Here is a 16,570-nt window from a genome sequence, read left to right on the forward strand (position 1 = left end):
CCACTCTGACCAGAGACTGTAAACACCAGGGGAATGGACCACACACACACACACACACACTAGAATGAAGGATCAGAATAACTATAAGTTCACTTCACCTGCGTGTTTACAATTATCACTAATGTAACAAACATTTTCATCAGATATCATAAATGCTCTAAATCATAATATTTCACTCAAACAGGTCTGTTGCCCTTGCTTGATTTTTATTTACAGGCAACGCAGTTATATTAATAGGGTAAGATATACATGTGAATTATATCTAATGGTAAAAGGTAATTAAACCTTTTACCCTTGTCTCCATTTCCCATCTATCAAGTCACTTTTAATTAACTAAAATTTGTTCATCAGCATATCAGTTTTTAAACCCTGATATTGTTACTTGCTGTACTTCTGAAAAGGTGAAATGCAGCAGGTAAATCAAGAATTTTCAGAGTCTGTCAAAATACAATCAGCAGGATATGAAATATTATTTAAATTTTCATTCAAAGGTGCAATATTTAAGAATATTAATTTAAACCATTAAACAATGTATTAAAATGATGAGCATAGTGTAAAAATAATGATAATGTTTCACAGACATCTTTGTTTTTGGATCATTGAATTTCACCCAAATTTGTAGTATTTGAAATATATTTTTTTGTTTGAAACTTAATGTCCATTTTGGAACATGAAATGGTGAAAATTGATCTTCTTTAAAAAAAAATAAATAAAAAAATAAAATCTGCCCCTCAACAGAGGAAGCCAAACAAACAAACAAACCAAAGAAAGAGAAATTATTTGTCAAATTAAAAAAAACCAACATGTCCAGTGACGGTGACACAATATCCGAAACAGCGCTGGTAAATCAGTGTAGATGGCACAGTCGTGCAGTCAGCGAGGCGCTGTAGGAAGTGAGCTGTTTGTACTGCACTACAATGTGTACTTTGCAGGCCTCTGTGGGTTACAGCCACGTGTATATAATGGCCACGTTGTACAGTAGCTGACCGCCCGGTGACAGATGCCAGCTGACAGGTGGGACCACAGCACCCGGAGGCCGGGGCCTCACTTGTTACGGCCGCAGAAAAGGATGCAAATATCGACTTTATCTGAACTGCCACGGAAATTAAACTACAAACACGGCGTCTTGTGGTTCCTGTGAAAATACAGAAAAACACAACAGACGGCGCGCTGTCATTTCTTGAACATAACGGCGAATTTTAATGGGAACTGTTCTGTCTGCTGTTCCTCCGACGTGCACTCTCACTTGGTGGGGATTTACAACCAGGGCAGACAGTGTAGGCAGGGAGGAAGGTCTTCTCTCCTCACAAAAAAACAAAAAACAAAAACGTCCCTGCTTTTTCCATTATCAGCAGCAGGTGTGCCCTCTGAAACAACAGGGTCAAAGGACAGATCTCTGCGTCGATGAGATCGAGCAGCCCCGTCAGCTGACATTCACTGGGCCCTCGGCTGCCATCTTGCCCTCCAGATGACTCTGTGCATTTATGGTGGACCTCCGTGGTCGGACTGGTTTCACTGGTGTGGCTGCAGGAGCAGCCCTTTGCACTACGGCTTACGTCAAACATGCTGCATTCGGTAAACAGCTTCGTCAATCCTCCTCTAAATATTGGGAGAAGGAATGAAAGAGGGGAAAGGGATCAAGACCGCTCAAGACTCAAAAGACCTTTCACTCGGGCCGAGGCGGACTGCGTCTCGCTCTCGTAGCTCGGAGGGAGTTTCCAGGCCGAGTGTGTTTTCTAACCAGCTTTAAATAAACAAGCTCAACTCCAGATTTAATGAACAGGAAAAGCAGCCTGATGAGAGAAATCAATTTATTTAAGGAGCGATGCCACATGATAAACAGTGAGCTCTTAGCGTTTCTCGCGGATGCAATTTTTGGAAGTGCAAATGACGGCACGGCTGCCAACGATCACATTGCAACACATTTATAACGGCGAGTGAATTTGACAGTGCAAATGCAATTTGAAAGAGTGATTTAGACGACACTACCGTAGCCGGGCCGTTTTATGGGAGATAGGATCATTCAGGAGATTATTGCTCGCATTTCGATAAGGCTGTGAAAGAGCCTCTGTTTGTTCAGTTTTACGTCCAATAGCCGCACTAATGTGAATCCACCTCATCTGTCAAGGAAACATTTGCATGATGGCTACATGAGAACACAGGCCGACATTATTACACCGCCGCCCAACCCACATAAAAAAAAAAAAAAAAAAAAAAACAAAACTGCTATCTTCACGATCTGTTGACTTTGAAAGCTAATGAGATGAGTAAATGTTAAAATGTCGAGAACATAGGAGCGGAGCGGTTAGAGTGTAAACACAGCATGTCGGAACAGCTTTGAGCACAAGAACAGCAATAAAAAGATCTGTGTGTGTGAGAGTCGCAATACAAGTCACACAGGGTGAGCAACAGTGCCTTTGGAATCCTTGAAGCCTTTTGTCCCAGAACTGCTGGAAAAACTGTATGTTAGTGCGATGTGAGTCTATGTGTGAATGTGTGTTCCGCCTGCATCGGCACGTCAGCTGATATAAGCCCGGTGGTATGTGTCTTGAGCATGTAGCTTGGTCAAAATACCTAAAACAAAACACATTAAAAAACAAACATAAAAACCCAACTCCCATCAAGATACTTTTGGCTCATTTACAATCACTCAAGATGACAGTCAAGATGGCTGCTGTGAAAAAAGAAATAATAACACAAAAACATAAGGATCTTTTAAAGGTTAACTCCAGATAAACATGAAAAACAAAATGTGACCAAAACTTGATATATTGTTTCTTTAAATGTATTTATTTTCTAAACATCAGAATCAGTGTCTACCCTAGTTTATAAGTGTGTTCTTTTGTCTGGAAGTACACATGCATGTACTGTGCAGTATGTTTGTTAAAGTTACTCTACTTACATGATCTGCTTTTTTGGACAAAAGCGTCAGCTAAATAAATGTCATGTACTGTAATTTCAGTATTTGTGTCTGTATCCCGATTTGTTTGGGCTGTGGAGGATTATTATACTCTGACGTCAGATCAGTTTAAATGCACAGTGTGTCATTTGTGCTGCTCGAGATCTCTCGGTCAAAAACAGTGTTTTAATTGTTAAACGACCACTGCTGATGAAAATCTGTCTGGTGTGAACAAGGTCATTCATTAAAGTTTCATTCATGTCACATCTGCTGACTGAAAACTGAAAACGTTTGGGATAATGTAAGTACACGACTCAGCAGCATTCATAACTAAAAGTCAGGTCCTTTTTAGACACCAAATATTAGTGTAAGTAATGGTTCAAAATGAATGTAGTGTTATCTATTAACAATAGTGTTTGTTGATAATAAGTTAATAAGTTGATTTAATCAGGAATTTTTCAAGACGGGCCTTAAGAATCTAACTTTTCTTGTTTTATTCGAGATTTAAACCATTTTTTTTAAAGATGTGATGCGATGTGTCTATTTGACTTGCTATAATTAATAACTAACTCCCTGTAAACATATTATTTGTCAGGTTCTTCTTAAGCAAAAAGAAAAAAGGGGGCTGATCACTCGCCAACACAAAGTGTTCAGGCAGAAGAGCCTTTTACGCCACATTGGGGAAAAGAGAAATGAGCAGGAATAACAAGCGTGTCACTGATGATTTTTCAGGGGGTTGAGAAGAAGGAGGAGATGTTACAAAGTGGAAAAAAAAAACATGACTTCATGACATCCCGGGCTGGCTTTCAGATCAGATTGTGCACAGCGTTACAGCTTTAAGGCTTTTTATCATCCCCAGCGAGGGCGGCCGGGGTCAGAGGGATAAACGAGGAGGTGAGCTCCGCTCTGGTGTCAGGTGGCTTTCGGGTTCCTGCTCCCCCAAAATGTTTTTTAGTGCTGACTCTCACCTTGCAGCCCGTCTCCGGATCTCCTGGGTCTACTTATCGTGTACAACAAGGGTGATTGATGACCGGGAGGGGAGATCATCTGATGCAGGAGTCAGCTCATAATTCTTTGACTGTGTAGAGATTAAATTAAACTGGAAACCAGTCCGAGTCCTAAAGTTTATTGCTTTTCCCGATCTTTCCGGAGAGAGAGAGTCGATGGGACGGTGTAGAAACAGGTGCATGATTTGTTTGTCACCCGTGTTTGTGTATGTAAATATATGTCTGTTTAGCATGTCATTTTTCCCCCTCTATTTTTCCCTCAGCTATGGAAAAAGTGTAAAGGCTGCGTTAATGTTTAAACTCTCAGGTGTAATCATTCATCGACATCTTGACACAGACGCTGATTAATTCCTTTCTTTTCGAAGTTAAAAACAGATAAAACCAATCCGTGTCGTTTTACAATGTTGTTTTTCATGCCTGAGATGAATAACACCGTTGGATTTTAATGTTTTATGGGGACGAGCAGGTATTCACTGGTTTGTCTTTGAAACAAGGAAAGACAGGGTGTGAATAGAACCGGAACCACAGTGAAACCATAGATAACGTCCATATTTATTTTGTAGCTAAACAAATATATTGTGGTGGTTAACCCTGGGCCGCGGCTCTGGAGATTGTGCTGATTTGCTTTTTACGGTTCATTCAAACAAACGGTTCATTTGGCATTTCTCTGCACCTGTGTTTTAACAACTGTGCTGTGGATTCTTATCATGTATATATTTATGTTGCTTTAACAACACGTAACGAAGAAATGGCTGAATCTTTATGAAGTCATTAAAGTAAAATGCTCAAGTAATATAATTTTAGCCTTTCCATCATATCATTGCTCAGAGGGTGGAAGTGCTCACCTTAAGCAGGACATGCAGTACTGGAACTACTACTAGGGCTGCAACTAACTGTAAGTGTCAATTAATCTGTTGACTTTTCCCTCCGTTGAGGGTTAGCTGTTTATATATAAAATAAAAATATTTGTTTTGTCCACAGCCCAAAGATATTCAGTTTACTGTCATCATAGTAAAAGAAACCAGCAAATGTTCACATTTAGAGAATTCCCCAAATTGTTGGACTTCTAGTCCCCAAGCGTCAGAATTTTGACCGTTTTACTTTAAAAAATGTGTCAGACTGATTCATAGATGCTCCAAATATCTGAACTTGCAGCTCTAACTTCTACATTTTACTCTCTGCCACATGTGTCTCTCGGCTGCCGTCTCCGTATCAGACTCTCTGGGTGACTCATAGCGGCCTTCGTGGCACCGCTCGACGCTCACAGGTTCCAGTTCCTGTCTGCTTGTTTTAATCTATCGGTTCTTCGACAGGGTGCCTCATTGACGAGGAGGGAGAAGAGACAGTGACCATGGCGCACACGCCAACGCAGCGGCAACAGTCCCAGTAGATTTAAACTGAATTAAACACTGGGTGTCACACACAGCAGAGACATAAGTGGGGCAGGCAGGTGGAGGAGCTCCTTTGTTGGGCAGGTGGATGGTCAGACAGCGTGTCTGGCTGTCCTGGAATGCGCCTCTTTGATCCGCCTGGATTATGGTTTCATCGTTTGGGCTGGGCTCATCTGCTCTCCTCTGATCCACAGGGGCCCCTCGGATCCTATTGATACATTACTCATCTGTCATGATATGCAGATCGTATCGCCTGCTCGGATCCTCAGCGAGGATTAAACATACCCGACGTTTGTAATATTATATCAGCTATGTATGAGTGAAGGTATTTATGTAGAAATGATGTTTCTTCCGAGCAAAACGGGAGTTTTCATGATCAAAAACATATCTTAGAAAGCTTACAACGTTACAGTTTGACATATGTATTGCATTATTTGCAGGACAAAAACCATTATTTTTCAATTGCTCAAAAGCAAGATTGCACCCAAACAAAATAAATTACAGTAACATTTATTTATTTTAACATAGAAAAGTTTAAATGATTAAAAAGTGAAGCGATTTTGGAGGTTTTTAACTCAATACATAAAAACATTATCTAAAATACCCAGATTTTACCTGCACAGTGACTCTACATGCAAAGCCGATCAAGCAAATGAACCATCCGACTAATTGCCAGCATCAAAGGATCAAAACTATTTTACAGGTACCAGTTTACAGGAGTCGAGAGAACGTCCTGTGACAAAGTCAGCCAATCAGTATTTTTTTTTTTTTTATGAGCCACATTCCTTTTGCAAAAGGAATGCCAACCGAGTGACCTCAATAAGACGAGCTGTGGGCAGAAACCTGCACTGAAGTAACCCATCAGGCCTTAGATCAGGCCTCAGCCTATTGGTCCGACTCCACTGGCCCCTCCTGTGAGACCATGCTTTCTCGACTGTTCTCTTTACCTCATTCTGCTACCTGTCGTGATGACCCTGTTGATCAACAGACAGGAGTGTAGCGCCGCCGATAATACACCGAGGTGTACGGCTGTGGAGCTGTAATAACTCTGGCTAGACCAATAAAAGCTCCATTATGATGAAGATTAGATTAAAATGAAATGTCAGTGACGTCTGAACAAAGCGTGGTTAATGATCGTCTTTACAGGGTCGCAAAGAAACAGTAACAACATCGTTGTAAACAATTGCACAGCTGCCAGGTTTTTGCACAACTGATATGTAAACGCTCGGTCAATTTTCCCATCTGACACCACAGCACGGCTCCAACAAAACAGCCCCTCGGTGCGCAGGTTCTGACAGACAGAGCTCCTTCACATGAACTTCAGACGGCTTTTCGGCCTCCACCGCCGATGAAATGGCTCTCGCATTCCTGGTGAGGGTGAGTCAGATAAAGAAACAGTATTGAAACACACGAAGGTTTCTGTTCAGTCAGTCAGGGACAACCTTTGACTCAGAGTGCACAGTTACATCCTTTACATGAGGAGTGGATATATGTAGTTTCATTTCACTTGGAGGTTTTGTTCTTTGGTTAAGGACTTTTTAATTATATGTGTAGCCTAAAATTACTGAGGTCTATCAGTCAAGCGTATGAACTACTCAGCAGACTGGAGTCTTTCCTAACAGTGATGCAGAGCCATGTTTTTTATATTTTTCACTGTCATGAACTTTACAAAAAAGGTGTATTTATAATTAAGGAGACGGTTATTCACAAAGTTTCAGTTTTCACTCCCTCTTCACTTCCTTGCTTTGTCGACCACTAACTTAGATTCATTTACATCAGTTGTTGTCCATTTTTGTTAATAACTGTCACTGAAGTTAACACAAAAACATGACTGTCGCCCACCACTTACCGCTACATCCTCATCCTCCTAGAGTGACCTCTCAGCACCCCCAGCTGTGACTGACCTCCAGTGTCTCCTGATTTATGCTCATCATACACCGAGTGTCACCGATTCATTTCACTCAGGGTAAGTTGTGATTCTTAAACCGCTGCAAACTTATCTTACTTTCAAAGGAAATTAAACAACAAGAAGAAAATGCTGCATCGTTTTGAAAGTTTAAAGCATTTCACCCCCGTGGTGACTAATGTCACTCAGTAGGAATACATGTTGATCTAGGAGGTCCGTGAATCGACTTTCCTGCTGAGCATCGCTCATGGCCTTTCTCCACCTTTGGTGCAAACACAACTTGTGTTTTCCTTTTAGTATAATTAACATGTCAGCGCAGGGAGCTGGCCATTAATCTCCTCTGTTATGTAAGCCGGTTAAAAGAAATATAATTTCCAATGTCCTGTTTATAATTCTATAATTCTAGGGAAGGTTAATAACGCGGACTGTGTTTGTTTAGTGTTTGATACAGTATGAAGACAGACATTGAAGACAAGGAACTGCAAAATGTCCCTCAGCATTCGGATGTTACTTGGATAAGAAGAGTTATCTGCTTGTGAGAGAAAACAAACAACAACAATCATTAGATGTATTCATATCGTGAGCATATTGCTGCAAATGTTAAGTCAAACCAGTGGACCTAGTACAGTATGCTGGCCCCACAGTTAATGTAATATCATTCACCACGGGCGCACAGTATACCTTCGACCTCACCACAGCTCTCAGACAATAATTACAGCCTTTTCGTGTTTCATGTGTTTTACATTTCCTCTTACGGGTGACAGTGCAATGAGGCATTCCTCCACAACTCCCACAAAGTTTATTCAAGTGCGGTTTGGAGGCCGAAGCTATTATCTGCCGATCAGACAATAGAGGAGAAACTCACAGAGAGCGGCGGCAAGAGTGGCACTTAGCAGCGGTCGGCCAAGTCAGAGCCAGTGTGGGTAATTAGTGACAACTGCATGCATTTAACATGGACTTTATTGTTAGTGTTGTTGGTAATGGAATGTAACTAGGCACATTTACTGAACTACTGTACTCAAGTGGAATTTTTAGGTATTTGCACTTTACTTGAGTTGAGTGATTTCCATTTCCGCCTGCTTTATACTTTCACCCCACTACATCTGAAGACAACTAGCGTACTCTGTTCTCCATTTGTCCTGTCCTCATCATAAAAAGAGGTAAGTCTGACCCATGTTTATGGCAGCATATCACCAGCGTTGCCACTAACTACTGCTAATTGTAGTTAGCTGTAAGCTAGTTAGCTCAGTTTACCATGCAGCTAGCGGTTCAGACGTGGAGGGTCGAGGACCAGGGGAGTGTTGGTGTTGTGGAGCGAGATGCGCCGTGGCTAGCAGGTTAGCACATAACCTCCGCAGATGTCTCTGCAAGTACAAAACATCAGCGTCAAAACTGTAATTTCTTCATTTTCTCTTGATAGTTTCTGTACATTTTTGTATTGTTTTCTGATTAAAATTCATACACATTTCACCTTTAAAGTTTTGCTAATTCTGACAGCCGCTTTCTAGAAAAGATTATGAGGGGTATTTATTTGAAGGGCCGTACTGTCGGACTATACAGAGCAGCTTCTTTCCTCACGCTGTGAGAACCCCTCACCGACACTCATTGTGGGGAAAATAAACACAGGCAAATAAGTCAAATGCGCGCCATCATCAGAGGACAGTTCGGTAATACAGTATGAGCCTCATGAATCAGTCAGCCACAGGTTTCAACAGCCTTTGATCCAGACATACAGTCTCACTCAGCACTCACATACGAGCCGGGTGTCCCGAGGATATACTGTGGCTTCCTTTGTGGCAGCACTCTCATTTAGACCCGTGTTTAGGGGGAAAAATAAAATTCACCCGGCGCACATTTAACCCACTGACAGTTTCCTGCCGCAAATCCTTCCTGTCACACATGATGTTGAGAAAATAGCTAATTTCCCCCACACAGCGGTCCGTTGCATTTGCGCCACACATGCGACTCAGTAGATATACTATTACTCAGACACTATAATTAAACCTGTGTAATGTATGTACACACCCTTCCACATGCCTTTACAGTATGTGTGTGCAATTAAAATTCCTCACCTGTGAACTCTGATTGCCAGGAGGGGGAAAGCACCGTCATCACTTCTTTTATCTAATCAGAGATTTTTTGTGTGTGGGTAGTAGAAAAAAAGCATACATTTTTAAACACGTATAACAAAAGAGGTGAAGAAATGACACATACGCACAACAGCACACAGATTCACACAGACATGTCAAATGTTCAGCTTTTTCCTTTTCTGATATTCGTCCCCCAGACAGTAGCGCTGTGGGCAGGAGGCCAACAGTCTCAGACACAGACGGTATTAGGCTGCTGTCTAAGCTAATACTCAGACGACACATCCTCCAGACCACGAGTGATTCATCACAGGGCTGTCTCACAGACTCTTTAGTGTATGGAGCATTTTTTTTTTTTTTTTTTTTTTACATAACCAAGGTGCATAATTACAATCAACCAGACCATACACACTTCATACTGAGATTTTAATGCTTTCGTAGTGAAAATCAAAAATTTGTCCCCTGGAGCACAATAAACACTTTGTTAAAAAAGAGAATCGGACGAAGTTATCATCCTGACTTCTAGATTGGACAAAATGTATCTCGTGAGGGAGGAAGACTGATAGCGGACACCTGGCCAGACAGACAACGTCAGCACACTATTATCAGGAGGAACGTTTGCTGCACAATCTAATGTGCAGAGCGGGGCCATGCGACTGTAATTGTGGGTGGACGTTAGTTAAAAAAAAAAACTGGAAAGAGAAGATGGAAAATAGGAACTGGCAGCAACAATGCCAGTGAGATTTATGGGTAATTATTAAAAACATAAAGGGTATGCCAATATGTCATTTCAAATAATTATGGAAAAATATGGAAAAATAAAAGTCGGCCTGTTTTTCCGGCAGCAGAACTGCACCTGATTGTGCTAATTATGTGGCTTTTGATGCTAATTCAGCCCCTGTCACAACTGAGTACGGTCACAAAGCATATTTCATTATTAGGGTCAAAGGTCAGATAAAACATTCTGCTCCTTTGTGGCGCTCTTTTTTTTTTTCAGGGGGAAATATCCCCGTCTGACCTTAAAACACATTTACTTCCCATTCTCCCCCTCACACCCGACGCACCCTCCCACTCATTTGACCTCTGACAACTGGGGCCCCCCAGTGCCACAGCCTATTGATTCCTCGGCATTGAACTTGAATCTTGGGGCCACGGAGACTACAATCAAAGAGGCATTGTCTCTTTCCAAGACAGATTGCAGTCCAAACAATACTTGTTCACTTTCCCTCATTTCTTCCATTCACAGAATGAACCACTTATCCTCAGCTGTCCTGGACTTTTTGACCATTCAGTTCATGTGGAATGTGTGCATTTCCTGTGTATAGAAGATGTCCTATTTACTCTGACGGATCACCGGATGATAACAATCTTCATACGCCCCTCGGTGTAACCCGACCAGTGTCGGTGGCAGGAAGTCAGGGAGGTCCCCTGAATCTACTTACATCTATATTAGAGTGTAAGCAAAAAGTACCCCAAAAATGTAATAAACACACTAGGTACCAAAAGCACAACTAAGTAAATTGTATACACGTATATTTAAATATAAGTGTATACTTTATTCTACGGGTTGACCAATTATCAGATCTGATACTCATCATTATTCATCAGATTTAGAGTTTTTTAATCTGATTGCTGATAAAATAAAACATTTTATGTCTTTTTTTTTTTCTTTTCAAATGTGCTACTTTGACTCTAATGAAGCATGTAATAATCAAAGTAATTGGGAACTAAAGTTATCAAATGAAAGGAGTGGCGTAAAAAGTACAGTATTTGTCTCCAAAATGTAGTGGAGTGGAGGTATAAAGTAGCAGAAAATGCAAGTAACACGTGTCTCAAAATTGTACTTGAGTAAAGTACTTGGTTACACAGCAGCACTCAGTATCACATCACACATATTTAATCGTTCTTTTCTCTTTCATTCGGTTGTATTTAATGTGAAAAGAACAGAGATCTCCAATGCTGCACACTGATACAGCTGTCAGCAGCTCAGTGACTGCTTCTAATTACAGTCGTCATCACGCCTAGGAGCGATGTGGCAGGCCGAGTGGCGTTTACTGTACATTAAGAGGACGTGGCATAATTGCAAACTTAATTTTTCAGCGTAATTACAGGAAAGAGTCTTAATGATTCCAGTGGAACAACAGCATGATAATATATGGTTTACTTTACCTCCAGCTCTGTCTGAAGCAAATTGGAAAAAATTCATTCACAGTCCTCCGCTGGTGTAAACACGAGGCATCTGAGTCTCATTACAATGAAGGAATTAAATAAACAGTAGCCCGAAGAACAGTGGAGGATGCATGCTTCATTAAAAAGCAATGTTGTTGTAAGTGGCTAATTAACATTGGGGGGAACCCTTTTGGTTTGCCTACCGTAAATATACAAATTAATGAATATTCTCCCTGATTGCTGCGGGAGTAGACCCACAAATCACTCCGTCCACGTTCTCTATCGAGGCCTCGCGCTGGAGAGGACTAGGAAAATGCCCTCGACCTGTACTTCTCACATCATGCTTTAATGAAAACAAAAAAACTTGAAACATTCTGCAAAATGCAGGATTCCCTCTTATCGGCAGCGCGAGAATTGTTTCAGTTTTTCCTCTGCTCGTCATTCACACCCTTGGCCTTGCGCATGTTCGAGGCATAAGATGTAACTTCTTAGTGTCTCCAGCTGCTTGCAAGAAATAAGCCTTGGAGACGTTGAAGAAATGATTAAGCAGTTGGTGACATTTGGAAAAAAAAAAAAAAAAACAGAAACAGAGGAAAACATTTATTGATTCAAGTGTGTACTTTCACACAGCGACCCCGCCTGTCTCCCGTGGCCTTGTGAAATGTGAATGCTAGAGAGCACTGATGTAGATTTCTTTGATAAGCGAGCCCCTGGGATTCACGAACAATGAGATAACAGTGAAGCAGGTCGTTCACCCCACACGGGGGCCTGACCTCAGGTCTGCGGGGTGGCTGTGTCGCGACCCTGTTGACCCCCGAGAGAAAAAAGCGTATCAAACCCCTGTGAAACACTTCTAGTCGTTTTTCCCTCTCATGAATTTTACACCCATGATGAGAATGCACCAAAAAACTTGCCAATTGTGCTCACTGGGAAGTCAACAAGTCAGAGGTGCAGCGACAGCCAACCGTCCATCCTCTCTCTGAAACAGTGGCAGACATGACAGGCGAAGTGTTTCTTTCTGTCTCGGCTCGCCATCACTGTCCACCCACTTCCTGTGCCAATGCAATTAAAACAGGCTGTCCCTACTCCCCCAGGGTAAGTGGGGTCTGATTTAAGTTATTTGAGCGATTTCAGTCTTGCGAGTCTTCTCTTCTCATAACCCTAACCTTGACATCAGCGCAGCTTTTGTTGACTTCCTCCCAAGGCTCGTCCAAAGACTTGTCTCCCCAGCTTCATCAAGGGGGTAGTGTTATGCCGGGTTCTTACTACAAGATTGTAACCCTGATTTTCCATGTGTGAACTGTCCACAGACGCATTTAGAGACCACGCCAAGTTCGTATTGGGGACGGATTGGGGAGGTGATGAGGGACAGCAAATGAAAGCAGATACAGGCTGGCGAGGAGAGGAGTGGAGAAGGAAAGATGGAAGAGCATCGGAGTAGCTAGAACCCTTGTGCATTTTCTTTTTCTTCCTTGTTTTTTCACTGTAAAGTCCCACTGGGGTTTTTTTGTTCTTGTGGGAGATCTTGTGACGTGTGATGTCGCCGATCAGTCATGTACTGCAGCGAGCAAACCACAGTGACCTCAAGACTGCTGACGACGGGGCAAGAAGTTGTGTGAACCGTACAGCAATCGGAGTCACAGCATGAGATGATTTCAGGTTTTGCTAAGGAAGAGTGCCATCCTCTGTGCTACCTAGCGATCATGGAGCTTGAACCAGGACACCTGGACAGGTCTTGTTTCACACTGTCACCTATCAGCATGGCAGTTCCACTTGCTGCTGGAATATGTCCTGTCTTGGCAACTGAATCACTTTCATAGTCATCAAGCGTGTTTCTCTATATTCCCTCCCCTGTAACAGGATATAGCAGCCTGCAAGGTGATGTTGTTCCAGTACTGTCGCCTCTTTCGAAGGACTTTCGAACAATGACAATGAATACAGACGCCACAGGATTCTGGGAGGAGATACAACAAGGCAACAAGGTCATTTGTTCAGTTCTACAGGTTTGGAATTGCCTCTATTCACTAATTATTTCTGTCTTTGTGGCACCTGCGGCTCTCTACCCAAGAATCTCTTGGGTGCAGACGATGGCGTCTAGGTCTGCAGGGACGTGACTAGACAATTGCTCTGTTGTCAGTCTTTGTAATAGCACTTGATGTTCAAACCCAAGACTGGCTCATCGCTGCCAGTTCCCCCAGATTTGTAGGATACTTGGTCCTGCGACAACAAAAGACTGAATTAAAGGGCGGGGACTTTCATAGCAACCTGGATGCGGATATGTGGTTGAGAATCCGTGATGCTGTGGTGCCAAAAGCCAGTTTGAAGACTACCGTGACACATCCGGGTCATCTGTCTCTCCCTGTCATGCAAATTGCTTTTCTATAGTTAAGGTTATCTTATTTAGGTAGCTTCGAGAGAAACTGCTCCTAAACTTGCGGGATTTAAGGCCAGGTAGGCAAAACTGGGAAGGCTGAGGTGAGGTAATTGTGTCAATAGTCATCCATCACACACCAAGCAAACAGAAAAAAAAAAACATTGAGACAAAACGGTCCAATTTCCAGACCCTCAGTAGCATTGATCATATCACCATGTCATAATAAGCAATAATAGAAATAAAGATTAATGGTCTCATTTATGAGCGCTGATTAAACTTGACGAAAAAGGTCAACTCCAGCATATTGGATTTCATGTAGCTTACATTGATGCCATTTTTTTTTCTCCCCAATGTTTCTCTCTACAGTGTGAACTAGTGGAGCGACAGCGATTCAACCTCTCGTGTGTCAACCTTTTGCACACTTCCCTGTCCAAATAGCCAATCAGGATCCATTTAGGCAGCAGTGGCCTGGAACAGGAACTGACAGGCCTGGCAGAGGTGTGCTGCGCCACATGTGAGCAATGGAAGTCCTCAGCAGGCCAGGGTTGAAATCCATACTGTGGTTTGCACAGACACTGCTGATTACCACACTGCTGGTGCAGACGTGCAGGACAAGGTTGTCAGGTCTAATCGTCTAATGGACAGAGAGTGAAGTCACCCCAATAATGACTGATTCCTAGAGAGGTTTTATTTCATTCAGCCTTTAATTAATTTGTCAGTAATGGTATGCAGTCTAAATCCAGTCTTTTTTTAGTTGTGCTATGGTCGTATTTGGACTGTCAAAACTGAACAAAGACAGTTTTCTCCTTCCTTGTCCTCATTTTATAAATGTCCACATAATATTTCAAATAGCATTTTTATCTGTTTAAAGTAGTAATTCTTAAATGGTATACTAGCAAAGCACAATAACAAAGAGCAGTTCCTTCTGCACAAGATAAATGCACGGCTTCTTGGAAACCAGCACTGTTATTTTGTTCTCCATTATTTGTATTTATCCTATGTAAACTTTAGCCCTTGGACTGTGGTTCTGCCGCCAGATCACCTTTCAGGAGGCCTGCAATTTCAGTGTCCTGCCTCTACGCTCGGATTAGTTTGGTTTAAACAAACTGGCTCTGGGCTTTGTGAAGCACTTCAGGCCACAATCGTTGTTGAGAGCCCAATCAGACACTTGCAGCCACAAGCTCTCTTTGCCTCCCTGTTTTTACACTTCAGCAGGTACCGCTACTATTTTTAAATTCAACAACATGGTGCATAATGTCATATTTTATAATCAAACACACCTTTTAATAACACTGATTGCAAAATTTTATTTTTCTTAACCTGATTGCACTGATTTAATTCCATGTGCTTTGTCAGGATTCCCAATATTTATATTCAATTATGATAAGTGATAATACAGTCAGAGGTGGAAGAAGTGCTCAAATCTTGTCCTTAAAGGTGCAGAAGGTAAAAATTTGAATTGAAGACATTACAAAATATACCATTATGAAAAGAATGTGAAGAAATAACAATTATGATGTCATGATTAGTGGTGTGCTGTCCTCTGGTTGTTTTGACTATTAAACAGGTGACCAACTCTTAGATATTGCACCTTTCAGTAAAAGTAGTAATATGACAGTGTAGAATGATGCGAAAGTCAAAGTACTCATCATGCAGACTGGTATGTTTCATAATAATAGACTTGCATTAGTATATTAGTATATAGTAATATAGACTAGCTTGCATCAGTAAAGTTAAAACCATATTATAACATCAAAATGTATTTGTTGATTTAATTTCTTTGTATCATTAAGGTAAAATAATGCATAAATAAAGTTGTTAATGAATGATGTTGAGTAAAAAAGTACAAAAGTTCTCCCTGAATTGTAATGGAGTAGAAGTTTAAAGTAGCAGAAAGTGGAAATAGTCAAGTAAAGTACCTCAAAATTGTCTTTAGCACAGTCCTTTAGTAAATTACATAAATGGTGGGGTCAGTCTTTCCACCATGATAAAACAGATTTTTGCTGATACCCAACTGAAACAATTCAACTGAAACAATTCAGTGAAATGTTTACAGTCCAAGAGTTAAAAAACAGACAAGCAAACATGAATTTTCTAAGCTATATCTTCTACAGATTGCTTCACCAGTGCTGAATCTATATTGTGAAATGACTTGCAGTGGATTAACCTACAGGGCACTGTGCTGGCGAACTCCACTGCTGAGACTTGCTCTAACATGCAAAGCTTTGTTCCCAGAAAATACATGTCAGCCTACGGGGCAATGCACAGATTTCAAAACAAAAACAAGAAAAAATGTCCCGAGACTCTCTCGTGTTTACTTTGTGAACCTTGCTCAATTTGTCTCAATTGCTCAGCCACGTCACTGAAACTGTATATGTCCTGTCAAAACCAGGCAATATATGACAGATCACCCCCGACTTGATTCATCTAGAATTTGGCATGTTTTGAAGTTGTGTACTCTTTCCATGGCGCCACGTTAAACTGCTGAACATTTAATTAATTTCCCTTTATTTACACTTGGTCTTTGCTTCCCACTAAAAGGCAAAGCAAGCCTATGCATAAGTCAGGCTTTTTAATTATCATTGAATACCTATAAAAGGTTCCTGCCAGGAAAGCTTGGCCAGTATTTGGTTTGCTCTGAGTCCAACACAACTACAGTCCCGTAAAAACATTATCCATTCACATTCCATTCATTACCACCTCAGGACATCTCTAAGTGTTGCTCCCAATGTTTGGA

At 41.5% G+C, this 16,570-nt stretch overlaps 1 protein-coding gene and 1 long non-coding RNA gene across 3 annotated transcripts in view; one reads left to right on the top strand and one right to left on the bottom strand.

The window, feature by feature from the left end:
* Nucleotides 1-15,568, top strand: part of LOC119014696 — a 91,106-nt gene extending 75,538 nt beyond the window's left edge. For both annotated transcript variants that reach the window (XR_005073049.1, XR_005073050.1), the window contains 3 exons: nucleotides 6,552-6,674; nucleotides 7,169-7,263; nucleotides 14,200-15,568. The gene's annotated coding sequence lies outside the window, so the exon portion shown is untranslated. The remainder of the gene's footprint in view (nucleotides 1-6,551; nucleotides 6,675-7,168; nucleotides 7,264-14,199) is intronic.
* Nucleotides 6,528-12,842, bottom strand: LOC119014697. The gene is made up of 4 exons (XR_005073053.1): nucleotides 11,460-12,842; nucleotides 9,276-9,327; nucleotides 8,458-8,567; nucleotides 6,528-6,665 (listed from the first exon to the last, which is right to left on the bottom strand). It is a non-coding gene; the product is annotated as an uncharacterized LOC119014697 (long non-coding RNA).
* Nucleotides 15,569-16,570: the final 1,002 nt, after the last annotated feature.

This window comes from Acanthopagrus latus, chromosome 23 (genome assembly GCF_904848185.1).
Source record: "Acanthopagrus latus isolate v.2019 chromosome 23, fAcaLat1.1, whole genome shotgun sequence".
Lineage (NCBI taxonomy): Eukaryota > Metazoa > Chordata > Actinopteri > Spariformes > Sparidae > Acanthopagrus > Acanthopagrus latus.